Consider the following 16,928-nt stretch of genomic DNA (forward strand, 5'->3'; position numbering starts at 1 on the left):
TATTGTTGTTCAATTACAGTTGCCCCCATTCCCCCCNACATTACTGTTTTAGTCAATTCCCTGATGAAGAACTTCTGAAAATTTTACTTATCATGTTTGAGATTTGAATACAGCCTGCTGTTGAATTTATAAGCATTATACTGGATAGTAAAGAAAAAGTGTTATTATAGAAAATTAAAAAGAATTCATAACCCTGGGTTTGGGACACAATGACCTGAGGAATTGCCTAGAAATACTGAACTTTTTTTCAAAAATTTTTCTGTATATTTAACATTTTTTTCTTAAACTTTTTTGTAAAATAATCTTTTTTTATTGTTGTTCAATTACAGTTGCCTCCATTCCCCCCACCATTACTCTCCCTTGTCCTACCCACTCCCCACCTTCCACTTTCAAACCTCTCCCCTGTTATCTTTGTCCATGGATCCTTCATACATGTTCCTTAACTTGAACCTTTCCCTTATTTCCTCCATTATGCCCCTCCCCCTTCCCTCTGGTCACGGTCAATTTGTTCTTTATTTCCATGTCTCTGGTTCTATTTTACTCATTTCTTTATTTTGTTCATTAGGTTCCGCTTATAGGTGAGATCATAAGGTATTTATCTTTCACCACTTGGCTTATTTCACATAACATAATATGCACCAGTTCCATCCATGATGTTGTGAAGGGTAGGAGTTCCTTCTTTCTTCCTGCTGGGTAGTATTCCATTTTGTAAATGTACCACAGTTTTTTAAGCCATTCATTTACTGGTATGAACATTGGGGTGCATAGGTTTGAATTGGTATTTCAGGACTTTTAGAATGTAATCCCAGCAGTGGAATTGCAGGGTCAAAAGACAGTTCCATTTTTAGATTTTTTGAGGAAATTCCATAGTTTACCACAGTGGCTGTACCAGTCTGCATTCCCACCAACAATGCACAAAGGTTCCCTTTTCTCCACAGCACTTGTGTTTGTTGAATTGTTAATGATGGCCATTCTGACCAGTGTGAAGTGTATCATCATTTTGGTTTTAATTTGCATCTCTCTAATGGCTGGTGATGTTGAACATTCTTTAAAATGTCTATATGCCTTCTGTATGCCCTCCTTGGAGAAGTGTCTGTTCAAGTCCTTTGCCCATTTTTTAATTGGATAGTTTGTCTTCCTAGTGTCGAGTCATGTGAGTTCATTGTGTATTTTGGAGATCAAACACTTGTCCAATATATCACTTGGAAATATATTTTCCCATATTGTTTGTTCCTTTTTCATTTTGCTGATGTTTTCTTCATCTGTGCAGAAGGTTTTTACTTTGATATAGTCCATTTTTTATTCTTTCCTTTATATAACCTTGCTATAGGGGAGATATCGATGAAAATATTGTTGCATGGAATATCCGAATTTTTCCTACCTATGTTCTCCTCTAGGGTTTTTATGGTGTCACAACTTATATTTAAGATTTTTATCCACCTTGAATTTATTTTGTGTATGGTGTAAGTTGATGACCAAGTTTAATTTTCTTGCATGTAGCTGTCCAGGTCTCCCAACACCATTTGTTGAAGAGGCTATTTTTACTCCATTTTATGTTTCTGCTCTTTTTGTCAAATATTAATTGACCATAGAAACATGGGTTTATTTCTGGGATCTCTATTCTGTTCTATTGATCTATGTGTCTTTTCTTATGTCAGTACCTGGCTTTTTTGATTACAGTGGCTTTGTAATACAGTTTGATATCAGGTATTGTGATCCCTTCTACTCTGTTTTTCTTTCTCAAAATTGCTGAGGCTATTCAGGGTCATTTATCGTTCCATATAAATTTGTGAAATGATTGTTCTATGTCTGTGAAATATGTCATTGGTATTTTAATAAGGATTGCATTGAATCTAAAAATTACTTTGGGTATTGGGACATTTTGATTATGTTAATTCATAGAGTCCATGAATGTGGTATATGATTTCATTATTTTTGTCTTCTCTCATTTCTTTATTTAATGTTCTGTAGTTTTCTGAGTACAGGTCTTTTACTTCCTTGGTCAGGTTTATTCCTGGGTACTTTATTTTTCTTGTTGCTGTAGCAAATGGGTTTTTTTCTAATCTCTATTTCTGATATTTTACTCTTGGTGTACAAAATACCTTTAATTTCTGAATATTGACTTTGTATCTCTCTGTTTTGCCAAATTCACTTGTTAGGTTGAGTAGGTTTTTGGTAGAGTCTATAGGGTTTTTTTTATGTACTCCATCATGTCAACTGCAAACAATGACAATTTTACTTCTTCCTTTTCAATTTGGATGCCTTTTATTTTATTTTTTTGTATGCAAAAAATCATATCTCTGTGGCTAGGATTTTCATTAGTATGTTGAATAGAAGTGGTGAAGGTGAACAACTTTGTCTTATTCCTGATCTTAGTGAGACAGCTTTTAGTTTTTGTCTGTTGAATATGATGTTGTATAGGTTTCTCACATATGCCTTTATTATGTTGAGCTATCCTCCCAGTACTCACACTTTGCTGAGTGTTTTTATCATAAATGGGCACTATATCTTATCAATTGGTTTTTCTGCATCTATTGATATGATCATGTGATTTTCTCTTTACTTTTGTTTATGTGACATGTTACTTTGATTAATTTGAGATTACTGTACCATCCTTGCATCCCAGTGTGAATCCCACTTGGTCATGGTGTGTGATCTTTTTAATATATTGCTTGATGTGCTTTGCCAATATTTTGTTTAGGAATTTAGCATCTATGTTCATCAGCAACATTGACCTGAAGTTTTCTTTTCTTGTGTCTTTATCTGATTTTGGGATTAGGATGCTACTAGCCTCATAAGAAGAGTTTGAGAGTATTCCCTCTTTTGGGGTTTTTTGGAATAGTTTGAGAAAGATACAGGTTAGCTCTTTCTAAAATGTTTTGTAAAATTCTCCTGTAAAATGGTCTGGCCCACTGCTTTTCTGTCCATGAGTTTTTTCATTACTTCTTCAATTTCACTAGCTATTATTGGGTCTGTTCAGGTTTCCTGCTTCTTGATTCAGTTTTGGAAGATTATATGTTTCTAGAAATGTGTCCATTTCAGCTAGGTTTTGAAATTTCTTGGTATATTGTTGTTCATAGTAATATCTTACAAACATTTGTATTTCTGTGGTATCAGTTGTAATCTCTCCTCTTTCATTTCTGATCCTATTTATTTCAGTCTTCTTTCTTTTTATCTTGATGAATCTGCTTAAAGGCTTGTCAATTTTGTTCATCTTTCAAAGAATTAGCTCCTGGATTTATTGATCCTTTGAATTTTTGTTTTAGTTTTTATGTCATTTAATTCTGCTCTGATATTGACTATTTCCTTGCTTCTACTTGCTCTGGGCTTTGTTTGTTGTTCCTCCAGTTCTTGTGGGGTGTAGGGTTAAGTTGTTTATTTGAAATGTTTTTATCTTTTTTTTAGGTAGGCCTGTATTGCTATGAACTTCCTTCTCAGGACTGCCTTCACTGTGTCCCATAGGTTTTAGGCTGTTCTGTGTTCATTTTTATTTGTTTCCAGAAACTTTTTGATTTCTTCCTTGGTCTCATTATTGAACCATTCATTGTTTAATAGCATGGTATTCAGTTTCCATGAGTTTGAATATTTTTGAGTTTTTTCCTTGAGGTTGGTTTCTAGTTTCAAGCCCTCTTGGTCTAAGAAAATGCTTGATACAATCTCAATGCTCTTGAATTTGTTGAGGCTTGTTTTATGTTCTGTCATGTGGTCTTATCTTTTAAAATGTTCCATGCACATTTGAAAAGAATGTGTATTTTGTTTCTTTGGGATGAAAAGTTCTATATATGTATCAGTTAAGTTAATTTGATCTAGTGCTTCATCCAGTTCCACAATATCTTTGTTGGTATTTTGCTTGGAATATTCATCCATTGTTGACAGTGGAGTGTTAAAATCCTCTACTGTGTTGTTGTTGTTGTTGTCTATATCTTCTTGAATTGTGTTGTTGTCTATATCTTTCTTGTAGTACTCCAAGATTTTCCTTATATATTTGGGTGCTCATATGTGGGGTAGCTATAAGTTTACCATATTTATATCTTGTTGATGGATACTTCACTTGAGTATTATGTGGTGTCCTTCTTTGTCTCTTTCTGTGTCTTTTGTTTTGAAATCCTTTTTGTCTAAGTATTGCTATCCCAGCTACTTTTTCCTTGTTCATTAGTTTGTAATATTGTTTTCCAACACTTCACTTTCAGTCTGTGTAGGTCTTTTGTTCTGAGGTGGGTCTCCTGTAGGCAACATATGTGTGGGTCATTGTTTTCTTGTTCATTCAGCTCCCCAATGGCTTTTAATTGGAGAATTTATTCCACTTACATTTAAAGTTATTATTGAGAGATACTTATTCATTGCCATTTTGTCCTTTTACCTGTGCCCATCTCTCTCTCACTCTTTTTGTTCATTTTTAGAGCAGTCCCTTTAGCATATCTTGCAATACTGATTTGGTGTAGGTGTATTCTTTTAGCCTTCCTTTGTCAGGGAAACTCCTTACTTTTTCTTTCATTTTAAATGAGAGCCTTGCTGGGTAGAGTAGTCTTGGTTGAAAGAAACCAATCTTTGCTTTTCATTACTTGAAATATTTTTACCACTCCCTTCTTGCTTGTAGTGTTTCTGTTGAGAAGTCAGCTACTAGTCTTATTGGAGCTCCCTGGTATGTGACTTCCTTTTTCTCTGTTGCTGCCTTTAAGATTCTCTCTTTGTCTTTGATTTTTGCCATTTTAATTATGATGTGTCTTAGAGTGGGCTTCTTTGGGTTCATCTTGATTGGGATCCTCTGTGCTTCCTGAACTTGTGTGACTTTTTCTTTCGGCATATTTTGGAAATGTTCCAACATTACTTTTTCGAACAGGTTTTCTATACATCACTCCTCTTCTTGTCTTTCTGGTATCCCTATTAATGGATATTATTATGTTTCATGTTGTCCTGCAGCTACATTAATCTCTCTTTATCTTTTTAAATCTTTTTTTGTTTTCTTGCCCATTCCGGGAATTATTTCTACCTTGTCCTCCAACTCACTGGTGAAATGCAGTGATAGGATTGTGAGTGGCAACCAATTGATGTATCTGTCCATGTTGCTATTTCTCTTCCTCTCTTTCTCCCTCCCTTCCCCTCTGTCTAAAAATAAAGAAATAAAATCTTTAAAAAATATAATATACCTTAAAAAAAGAACAGGAAAAAAAATATGAGATGACCATTGTCAGGAGAATTGGTTTCTAGAGGTTGGACTGGGAAGAAATATGAGAAGTGTGGAATGAAAACAATCTGTAACATGACAGAAAACAACATTTAATATGAAAATAATAAGAGGAGAGAAGAAGGTAAAATGGGGTAAGAGAAGGGAGTGGCAAAATATGTGAATTGAAACAAATTATAGTATAAAATCTAGTGCCTTAATGTGTATAAGCTTGATGGACAAGAAATGAACATTAAAAAACATCACAAATCATGGAGAAGACCATGATGGAGTTTGTCTCTAGCACCTAGTATTTACCGCTGTTTTTCTTTCTGAATTCACCTCTGATGATGTCACATGTTGACATCATGTTGGCCCTGTTTAACCTTAGGCAGCCTGTCTGAGACTTTCAGGGATCTACTGTCTGTGGCTGACTCCTTCAGTTGTTAATTTAGTCACTCTGCACTCAGCAGTCAGGCTTAAGCACCACAGGGAGGGGTAGAATCCCTCCTGGGATAGGGGTGGAAGGGGAGTGGGCTGCTAAGCATGATGGCTGCTGCTATATGGGGAACAACTCAGTGCCAGGATCCTGGCTGCTACTCTCTCAGTTCTTCCCACAAAGCTTCTGTCCCCAGTCTCTCTTCAAGAGTCTCTAGTACACTCTGCCCTCTGCTCTTTGCTGGTGCCCAGGGTAAGTGGCTGCAAATGAAAATTTATGCTTTGGCTCTTTAGACGGCTCTATGTGTCTCCAGCCATTCATCTCTGGCAGAAAGCAACCCTACTACTTTTTACCACTGCATGTTATTTGTGTACTTTTTGGGCTGTGGTGCTCTAGGCTGGGGATCCCAGCTTAGGGTTTAGACCCCACACTTCTCAGGAGGATCCAACCAGTTGCTTAATTATCCCTCCGGCGCTGCTGCCTGTGGGCACCCAGCTAGTCTTTTCCACACTCCTTACTAGTCAGTTAGTGCTGAAGATGATTATTCTGTCTGTCCAAGGTTATAAGGCTTCTCTCTCAGTATTGTTCACTTTTTATTCCTGGTGGTTTCTCTACAATTTAGTTGTAATTCCAGATTAGTCCTGGGAGGAGGTTTGTGTGATTTGAAAATCTGAGATTCTAAAGTCTCAGTTAAATCAAATATTTTATTTAACCCAATAAAGGCAAGAAAAGAGATCTAAAGAACAAAAACCAGATGAGGCAAATAAAAAGGAAACAAATAGCAAAATAGTAAACCCAAATCTAACTATATTAATAATTACATTAAATATAAATGGACCACATACTTCAATCAAATGACAGAGACTGTCAGACTAAATATAAAAGCAAGACTTAACTATATCCAGACTATTAGATGTACAATTTAAGTTTAATCAACCCACATGGCTGGATGTCCTCACTTGGCAAAGGTATCTTAAGGTTGCCAAGTCTTGGCAATAGAGGGAGGAGTTATCAAAATAGAGAAGTTGTCTCTAAAAATAACAAGATTAAAGAGGAGGGGGCATAGAACTTAATGGAAAGAGAGTCAAAGAATTGATGGCCATTTTAAATTTCTGTTTTCTAGTTTTATTGATTGATTGTTGATTGCCACTTTTTAAAAAACAGCTACAGGGATAAAACTGCCTATTTTGTAGGTGAGTTATGAGGATAAGAGTTGAACATATGCAGATATTTGGCACATGAACAAGTAGTTACTAGTATGATTATTATATCTGCTAAAATAATGAATGATTTGAATGTACAATCTGTTATTTAGTTCTGACCATAAAAACTTAAATATTATGCTGCATTTCTGCACAAGTTATTCAAAAGCTTATTTTCTTATATCAGGTGCCCCTGCAGCAGCCTCTGGATTGAGGACTTGTGTGTAAGTAATTTATCAAGGATGTACTCACTCAAAATGCTGGTGTGGGAGTAGAAGCAGCACAGGAAAAAGTAAGCAACTATGGTCTTCAAGTTAAGTCTTGTGACTTCATCCTGGGGGAATCCAAGAGTGTAAATTGTGCCTCAGAATTTTTCTGACTCAAAGAAAAGAAACTCTGACATCCTCCAGGCCTTGGTCATGGGCTGCCCTGGGTTAAGAATATCAGTTCCCACTTTTATCAACCTGAGTGTGGAAGAAGTAGCCCTAGTAGCCTGAGAACAGTTCTCCAATGAATAATCTCAAGAGTGAACCATGGGAAGCATACTCAAGGTGGGATAGTCAAAACAGTTACAAGGGTTCAAGGGGATCTGGACAGAGCCCTGACAGGGTCTACTAAACTTACTAGTATCTGTTAGGATAAATAGACATTAGGCTCTCAGCTAACACCATTACCAGCTTGGCTGCTTCAGGGTGGGGTCTTCCTTGATATTTTTTAGATAAAGAACCAACATATGTTGAAAAGTCACCATATGTAAGGCCCGCAATAGGTAATTTTTTTAAAAAGCATTATCTTGTTTAGTCTCTAAGCAACCCTAGGGAATAAAGTTTTATTACCCTCATATTAAGGATGTAGAAAGAGCTTCAGAGAGATTTTGGAGCTTCCCAAGATCACACAGCCATGTGTCCATCTCCCTAGCTGCTTCCTGAGGATTTGCTTGGGCAATGGATGATTGTTAGGAACCCTCAAAGAGCCTGAAGCCTGTCTTATCAACATAATCTTCCAACGGTGAAGTTGCAGCTATTCAATGCTGCTATATGTGTTTCCTAAAGCTGCAGTTACTAAACACCAAAAACTGTGTGGCTTAAAACAGTGAAAATTTATCATCTCATACTTCTGGAGGCAAGAAATCTGAAATCAAGATGTCAGCAGGGGCATGCTCACTGTGAAATTCTAAGGCAGGGTTTTTTCCATTCCTTTCTCCTAGCTTCTAGTAGCTTCGGGTGTTCTTAGGCTTGTAGATGCATTGCTCCAGTCCTTCAGCCTTACATGGCATTCTCCTGGTGTGTCTGTGCCCAAATTTTCTCTTATTATAAGTACGTTGGTGACCTCATCTTAATCTGGTTAAATCTGCAAAGACTCTATCTTCAAATAAGGTCATATCCTGAGGTATCAGGGATTAGGGCTCTAACACATTTTTCAGGGCAACAGGGATGGGGAGACAAAATTCAATCCGTAACAACTGTCCACACTTTCAGTGATTTCAGCAAATTTTTTCTAAGGCCCCAGTTTCCCAGAAATGAAGACATAAAAGTCTATAGAGATGTAAAGAAACATGAGAGTTTTCTTATATTCTTCTTTTAAAAATTGAAGCAATGCTTTCCTTGCAGCAAGCTCTCACTGGCTAGGAAAATAGTGTCTATTCCAAAAGCCCCAAGTTTAAGTTCATTTTAACCCTAACCTGACTAGGAATTCCTGTTCTTGCTAAGGGACTTCCTATTGGCTAACAGGTCCCCCCAAAATCAGTTTCAGGAACCAAGAAGGTAGGCGGTATCTTTGCGTCACCCTGGCTTTATACACTCTCTTAGCCCTACCTTAACTCATGGGGATGACTCTTTAACCTCAGTTTTCTGTTTGTTTTTACTTTGCTTTCCTTCTACGTTGAACACCACCTGGCTTTTCTGCTGGCTCCCTTAGGAAACATGGCCTCAGCACCCTGTCTCACACCTCTGACAAGCTTGTAGTGCATGGAGGCACAGCAGAAGGCGGAGGAGCCTCAGTAGACAATAAACCAGCCTCTAACTTCTTCACCCCAGACTCTAGAAGAAGGAAACCTTCAAGTTGAAGGGTGGTAGATCCTGCAATGTGATTAGTCTTGCATCATCTACATTTTTCTTGGCTGGGTGGCACAGCCAAGGAACATCCAGGTAATACTTGCAGAGAAAAATCCCTGTGTTTGTTTGCTTAGCTTTCTTATTCTTTCCCATCAAAATTAAGCAGTGCTGAGGTTAGGGATGAGCAGATCCACAGAGAAACAGCAATAACAACAACCACATGGAAATAAGCTGGTGAGGCCCACTGGCTGGACCGGCAGGCTCACAAGCCCTCCAGAGGACTTTGGACTCCTGCTCAAACCCCTCCTGTGTTCTACCCTCTCTCCCTTCGCCTTTCCCACCCTGTTTCTACAATTCAGGTTCAGAATTGAGGGCTGTTCTGAGCATAATACCTGAGGTCGGCAGAGATGTGCTCTAATTATCTTTCCAGTATCCTGAAGAAGAAGAGAAACCCAAATTCAGATTTGTGGGTAAGTCATCTGAGGCTAAGGACAAAAAATTCTAGTGTGAAACATACATCCTCAGAGCTGTTATGTTACAGCTCTGTCATGTACTGTTTTAGATGTTACTTAAGTAAACAAAAAAGTAAAATAAGCCCTGGTGGGTGTGGCTTAGTGGATTGAGTGCCCACCTGTGAACCAAAGGGTCACTAGTTCAACTCCCAGTCAGGGCACAAGCCTGGGTTGTGGGCCAGGTCCCCAATAGGGGGTGCATGAGAGGCAACCACACATTGATGTTTCTCTCCCTCTCTTTCTCCCTCCCTTCCCCTTTCTCTAAAAAATAAGATAAATTTTTTAAAAAGCAAAATAAAACCACAGCATGTAAATTAATTACAATTTCTAAGTGATAGTGATATAAAGGTCTGGGATGTTATTTTAGTTGTATCATGCAGATACCAATAATTTTTGTTGGTAGTTAATTAGATAGCAATATCATTTGTATTCTCTTCCAGGGCAGAAGCAGAGAAAATACAAGATGAGCCTGAAGCATTTTGTGGTGCCAGTAAGAAAGGAAATACTTGAGAAAGATGGGGACATGTCTAAAGGCACAGATATCAACCTGAAAGAACTCCTAATGGCCTAACCTGGAGGCATTAAAGCAATAAAATAAATAACAATAATGTAGGATTGTAACCCATACCATAGAATAAGTATCCATGAGTACATACTGATCAGTAAATGAGAGATAAGTAAATAAATGAGGGATAAAGGACCTCTTCCTTCTAGAAGAATTCTAATTAATGATTGTAGAAAGAATGAGGAAAACAAACTCACCTTGAGGAAACCATAGTAATAATGGTCAGATTGACTGATGAATGCTATAAGTAGTTAGCAAAAGTTCGAGGGGAAAAAAACAGAATATTTGCAATCTCATGTATCTCCCCCAAGAAACTTATTACTTATGTAGGAGGAAAAAGTAATTTTGTAGCGGATAAATTTAGCAGTCACCATCTCAACAAAATGATCAAAGGAAACTTACCAGTAAGAAGTTTTGTCAACATAATGCTCCCCCAATCTAATGCACTGAGGACAATGTCACAAGAAGTATTTCTGCTAAAAAACGCATCCCTTCCATGTGACCCTGAGACAAAACCAAATTAGAGAATACTCTAAACAACTGATCAGTACTTCTTAAAAATGTGAAAGTCATAAAAGACAAGGAAAGACTGAGGAACTGTCACAGATTTGAGGAGATTAAGGATACATGAAATCTCAGTACAATAGTGGGGAAACTGTTGAAGTCCAAATAAAGGTTGCAGATTGGTTAAAAGTATTGTGTCAATGACAATTTCTTAATTTTTATGTGGTTATGCAAGCTGTTAATATTAGAGGAAGCTGGGTTAAGAATAAATGGGAGTTCTGTATTTTTTGCAGCTTTTCTCTAAGTCTAAAATAAATTTTTAAAAGACAGAGTACATATCAAACTAGTCTCTTTAAGGTTGCACAGAAAAAGATTTACTTTTAGGTTCAGAATAGTCTGGTTTTATAAGATGCCTCTTTACCATGGACTCAGGGTGAGTAGAGAAAGGCCTAAGGAGAAAGACTGAAAAACCATCTGTCAGATAAAGTGCATCCTACATAAGGTCAAGTTAAAGAAGTTAACCATCACCAAGCCCTTATTATACGAAACGTTAAAGGAATTTATTTAAGAAAAAGAAGAAGATAAAAATCTATGAACAGTAAAATGACAACAAACTCAGAACTATAAATAACTGAACCTAAAGAACAAAAACTAAAACTAAGCAAACAACTATAACAGGAACAGAATCACCAAAATAGAGATCACATGGAGGCTTATCAGCAGGGGTAAGTGGGGAGAATAGGAGGGGAAATGTACAGGAAGTAAGAAGCATAAATGGTGGTTACAAAATAGACAGGGAGAGGTTAAGAATAGTATTGGAAATGGAGAAGCCAAAGAACTTACATGTATGACCCATGGACATGAACTAAGGTAGGGGGGATGCTGGGGATGGAGGATGCAGGGCAGAGTCGGGAGAAAGGGGAGAAAAAAACTGGGACAAGTCTAATAGCACACTCAATAAAATATACTTCAACAACAACAAAAAACCCACCTGTCAAGGTAACTGAGACTTTCCTTCTTGCTTTGCTCCTTGTTGACCCAGTATTGCCAAGTCATTCTGATTTTCCAGGTTTGGAAAATGAACCCCTAGCTCATAAGTATTACAAATAATTGCATTTTTTTTTTCATGGAATGATGTGTCTTACAGAAAACTGTGTTCTAAAAAATAAAATAATACAAAAACCAATTGATGTGAATTTTGTTTACCTGAAATCACCTGTCATGTTGACCCTATAACTTCTGCCCTCACATTGGTGCACTGATGTACTCAGATCAGATCTAGAAAGGCCACATTCTTTTTTTTTTTTAAGATTTTATTTATTTGCTTTTAGGCGAAGTAAGGGAGAAAGAGAGGAAGAGAGGGAGACAAATGTCAATGTGTAAGAGATACATTGATCGGTTGCCTCTCACATGCCCCCAGCTGGGGACCTGGCCTGCAACCCAGGCATATGCCCTGACTAGGAATTGAACCAGTGACCTTTCTGTTTGCAGGCCAGTGCTCAATCCACTGAATCACACTAGTCAGAGTGAAAGACTATATTCTTTAATACAATGCTTTGGTTACAGGACCCAATTTATGGGAAGGAAGAACAAAGGATTTTTCTCTATGATCAAAACAATTAGGACCTTCTGAGGAAAAAAAAAATCAAATTTCAAGTACTAACCAGACTTCCGCCAAGATGGAGGCATAGGTGAAAACACTGTGTCTTCTCCCACAACCAAGTTTGAATACAACAAAGGTTTGGAGAACAAAGACACAGCCAAAGAACAGAAAATCGAACTATACGGAAGTCCGACAACAACGAACCTTTCAACCAGAGCAGTAAGAGGGGCAGAGCCAGCAGCAGAGTGGGGACAGGAAGGAAAGACCCCTGACCCAGGCACCCAGGCAGCCCCACGTGGGGCGGACTCAGTGAGGGCTGGCTGCAGTCACACATTCGCATGCAGATAAACCAGCAGGGAAGTGAGCAGTGCTCACAGGCCCCAGCGGCAAGTCCAGCCGCTGGGGCAAATCCAGTCACACATTCGAGCGCAGTGGGACAAATCATGCAGCCCCAGTGGTGGCAGGGGTGGGAGGGTGGGCAGCAAAGGGTGCCCGCCCACCATTGCTTTCCTTTGGCCCCGCCCCCACATACAGCGTCACAACCCAGCAACTGAGTGGCCCGGCCCTGGTGAGAACCTAGGGCTCTGCTCCTCATAGGTAACAGGCATGAACAGTCCAAAATATGGCTCAAGAAGAACTCAAAGCCCCAGAGCCGATAACTCTAAGCGAAAAAGAAATAGTGAACCTCTCAGATGCACAATTCAAGACACTAGTGATCAGATGCTCACAGAACTGGTTGATTTTAGTCACAAATTAGAGGAACATATGAAGGCTACACTAATTAAAGTGAAAGGAGATGCACAGGAAACCAATAGTGATGGAAAGGAAACAGGGACTCAAATCAAGGGGATGGACCAGAGGGAAGGAAGAAATGACCAAACAGGAAAAAGTGAAGTTACAAGAATTAAAAAAAAATGAGGAGAGGCTTAGGAACCTCCAGGACATCTTGAAACGTTCCAACATCCAAATTATAGGGGTACCAGAAGGGGAAAAGAAACAGCCACGAATGGAAAACTTATTTGAACAAATAATAAAGGAGAACGTCCCCAGTCTGGCAAAGGAAATAGACTTCCAGGAGATCCAGGAAGCTCAGAGAGTTCCAGTGAAGTTGGACCCAAGAAGGAACACACCAAGGCACATCATAATTACATTACCCAAGACCAAAATGAAGGAGAGAATCCTAGAAGCAGCAAGAGATAAGAGGACAGTCACCTACAAAGGAGTTCCCATCAGACTGTCAGTGGATTTCTCAAAAGAGACCTTCCAGTCAAGAAGGAACTGGAAAGAAGTATTCCAAGTCATGAAATCCAAAGACCTACATCCAAAGTTGCTCTATCCAGCAAAGCTTTCATTTAGAATGGAAGGGCAGATAAAGAGCTTCTCAGATAAGGTCAAGTTAAAGAAGTTCATCATCACCAAGCCCCTATTATATGAAATGTTAAAGGGACTTATCTAAGAAAAAGAAGATAAAAAATATGAACAGTGAAAGGATAGCAAACTCACAGTTACTAACAACCGGGCCTAAAACAAAAGCAAACCAAGAGGACAGCTAGATCAGGAGTGGAACCATAGAAATGAAGAACACATGGAGGGTTAGCAACAGGGGAGTGGGAGGAGGAGAAGGGGGGAGAAGATACAGAAAATAAGTAGCATGGATGGTAGGTAAAAAATAGATAGGGGAAGGGCAAGAATAGTAGGGCAAATATAGAATCTAAAGAACTTGAGACACGTGGTCATAAACTAAAGGGGGGGAGGGTGCAGGAGGGGGTATGCAGGGTGGAGGGGAATGAAGGGGGGAATAGAACAACTGTAATTGTATAATCAATAAAATATATATTTTTTAAAATGTAACTCCCCCCCCGCCAAAAAAATTTCAAGTACTAACCAGAAAGTTTTGTGGGCAGGTCGTTGTGGTTATTAAAGTCACAGCAAAAAACAGCAAGAAATTTGGACAGTGCCTTGGTATTGCATCAATGAAACAACTGAAAAGAGTGAGAAATCCCCTACTTCTACCTTTTGTGTGCTTTTCCAAGAAACCTTTATTTTTAGGAAAATTGTGTTTAAAGTAAACAGGTTCTGTGTGGGTATTTTTTGATCTATAAATAATAGCACTGGTTGTATACGGAAAATGTGGCTCCAGCTAGAGCCACCATAAACAGGTGTGCTTACTATACACTGTTGAAAGGTACCCAGGGAATGGGGGGTGAAACCCATCCTCCTCTCCACTCCCAAACTGTATGCCTAGGGGATTACAAGGAATGGCTGCTTTTTTCTAATTACAAAAAGATGTTGATTGCGCTCATGTTGGCTCCAACAGTAGGTATGATGTGCCTGTGTGACTTGCGGGAGGAGCAGATCTGTAAATACAAGTTTGGTGTGGCAAAAACGATATTGATGACTTATGACTATTAAAAACTCTTTACCATTTTAAGGCACATATTCCTTTCTAAATCTAGTATTTTTATCGAAAAAGTAAGCCTCTCTCTCTTCCCAGAAACTCACTATCACTCCTTATGTGTCCTTTAGAAATTTCCTATACACATACAAATATATACTTGTGTATACACATATTAATTTATCCAAATGACAGCTTAATATTATATCCTTTGCTTTTGAACAACTTTAATAATATTTTTATTATTCTAATAAAGTACACATGATATAAAATTTACCATTTAAACAATTTTTAAGTATACACTTCAATGGCATTAAGTACCTTCATGTTGTTGTACAACCATAACCAGTATCTATGTTCTCTTTCATCATTCCAAATGGTACTATACACATCTTACAGTAACTGCCCATACTTCCTTCCCCAGCTTCTGGCAACCACAATTCTACTTTGTCTGTATAAATTTGACTATCCTAGATACACTATATAGATGAAACCATACAATTGTCCTTCTGTGTGTCTTATTTCACTTAGCATAATGTCTTCAAGGTCCATCTCTGTCATAGTATGTATCAAAATAGCATTTCTTTTTTCATGCTGAATAATACTCTAATATTTATATAATATATCTATATCTATAGATATCAATCTCTCTATATATATATCAGATGTACATATAGGTATCTATACATATAGGCATCTATCTATATATCTATAGATATTATATATTATATATCTGTAGATATCTATATTTCTGATACATAGGTATTCTATATATAAATCTATATGTTATAGATCTGTATATTATATATCTATATATCTATACATTATAATATACCTATATATTATATAGATTATAATATACTATCAGGATATATATATGTATATATCACTCTAGTTTAGCCACTCATCTGTCAATGAACATTTCAACCTTTTGGCTACTGTGAATAATCCTGCTATGAAAATGGGTGTACAAATACGTCTTCAAGACCCTGCTTTCAATTCTTTTGGGTATATACCTACAAGTGGATGATATGATATTTTATTTTTAAGTTTTTGAGGAACTGCCATACTGTTTTCCTCAACAGGTATGTACCACTTTACACTCCTACCAACAGTACACAAGGATTCCAATGTCTCCACATCCTCACCAGTACCTGTTATATTCTGTTTTTTTAATAGTAGCCATCCTAATAGATGTGAGGTTGTATCTCATTGTAGTTTTGATTTGCATTTCCCTAGTGATTAGTGATGTTCAACATGGTTTCATGTGCTTATTAGCCATTTGTATATCTTCTCTGGAGAAATGTTTTCCCAGCACGATTTGTTGAAAAGATTGTCCTTTCCCCATTGCAGGGTCTTAGAACCCTTGTCAAAGTCATTTGACACTATAAATGAGGTTTATTTCTGGGCTCTCTATCCTATTCCAGTGGTTTTTATGTCTTTATGTCAGTACCACACAGTTTGGATTACTGTAGCTTTGCTGTACATTTTGAAATCATGAAACATAAATATTTCAACTTGTTTTTTTTCCTTTCTCAAGATTGTTTTAGCTATTTAGGGTCCCTTGAGATTCTCCATATAAATTTAAGGATGAATTTTTGTATTTTTGCAAGAAGTATCATTGTGGTTTTGAAAGATATTACATTAACTCTGTAGATCACTCTGGGTAATATTAACACCTTGAAAATATTGTCTTCTAATCCATGAACGCAAAATATTTTTCCATTTATTTATGTGTTCTTTAATTTCTTTTAGTGATGTTTCATGCTTTTCAGAGTGTAAGTCTTTCACCTCATTTGTTGAATCCTAAGTATTTTATTCTTTCTGATGCTACTGTAAATAGAGTTATTTTCTTAATTTCCTTTTCAGATTGTTCATTGCTGGTGCATCAAAGCAACTAATATTTGTATGTTGATTTTGTATCCTGCTCTATCTTTTGCTTTTAAAAACTGTATGCATTGACACTTTTCCACACAAACAAAATTTATATCTACCCTGCATAGCATTTCATGGTGTGTATATTCTAGACTGTTTTTGTACCTGGACTGAAAATAATTTTAAATTAGTACCCATATAATTACCTTTATTTTGCCTCTTTGCCCACAAAGCCTTTTATTTATTTATTTATTTTTCCCCAAATTATATTTTATTGATGTTATTACAGTTGTCCCATTTCCCCCCTTTATTCCCCTCCACCCTACAAACCCCTCCCACACACATTCCCCCCCTTTAGTTTATGTCCATGTGTCACAAGTTCTTTAGATTCTACATTTCCCATACTATTATTGCCCTCCCCCCATCTATTTTCTGCCTACCATTTATGCTACTTATTCTCTGTACCTTTTCCCCTCTCTCCTCCTCCCACTCCCCTGTTGCTAACCCTCCATGTGATCTCCATTTCTGTGGTTCTGTTCCTGTTCTAGTTGTTTGCTTAGTTTGTTTTAGTTTTAGGTGTGGTTGTTATTAACTGTGAGTTTGCTGTCCTTTCAC

This window comes from Sturnira hondurensis, unplaced genomic scaffold (assembly GCF_014824575.4).
Source record: "Sturnira hondurensis isolate 20B ecotype Veracruz unplaced genomic scaffold, ASM1482457v3 Scaffold0019186, whole genome shotgun sequence".
Taxonomy (NCBI): Eukaryota; Metazoa; Chordata; class Mammalia; order Chiroptera; family Phyllostomidae; genus Sturnira; species Sturnira hondurensis.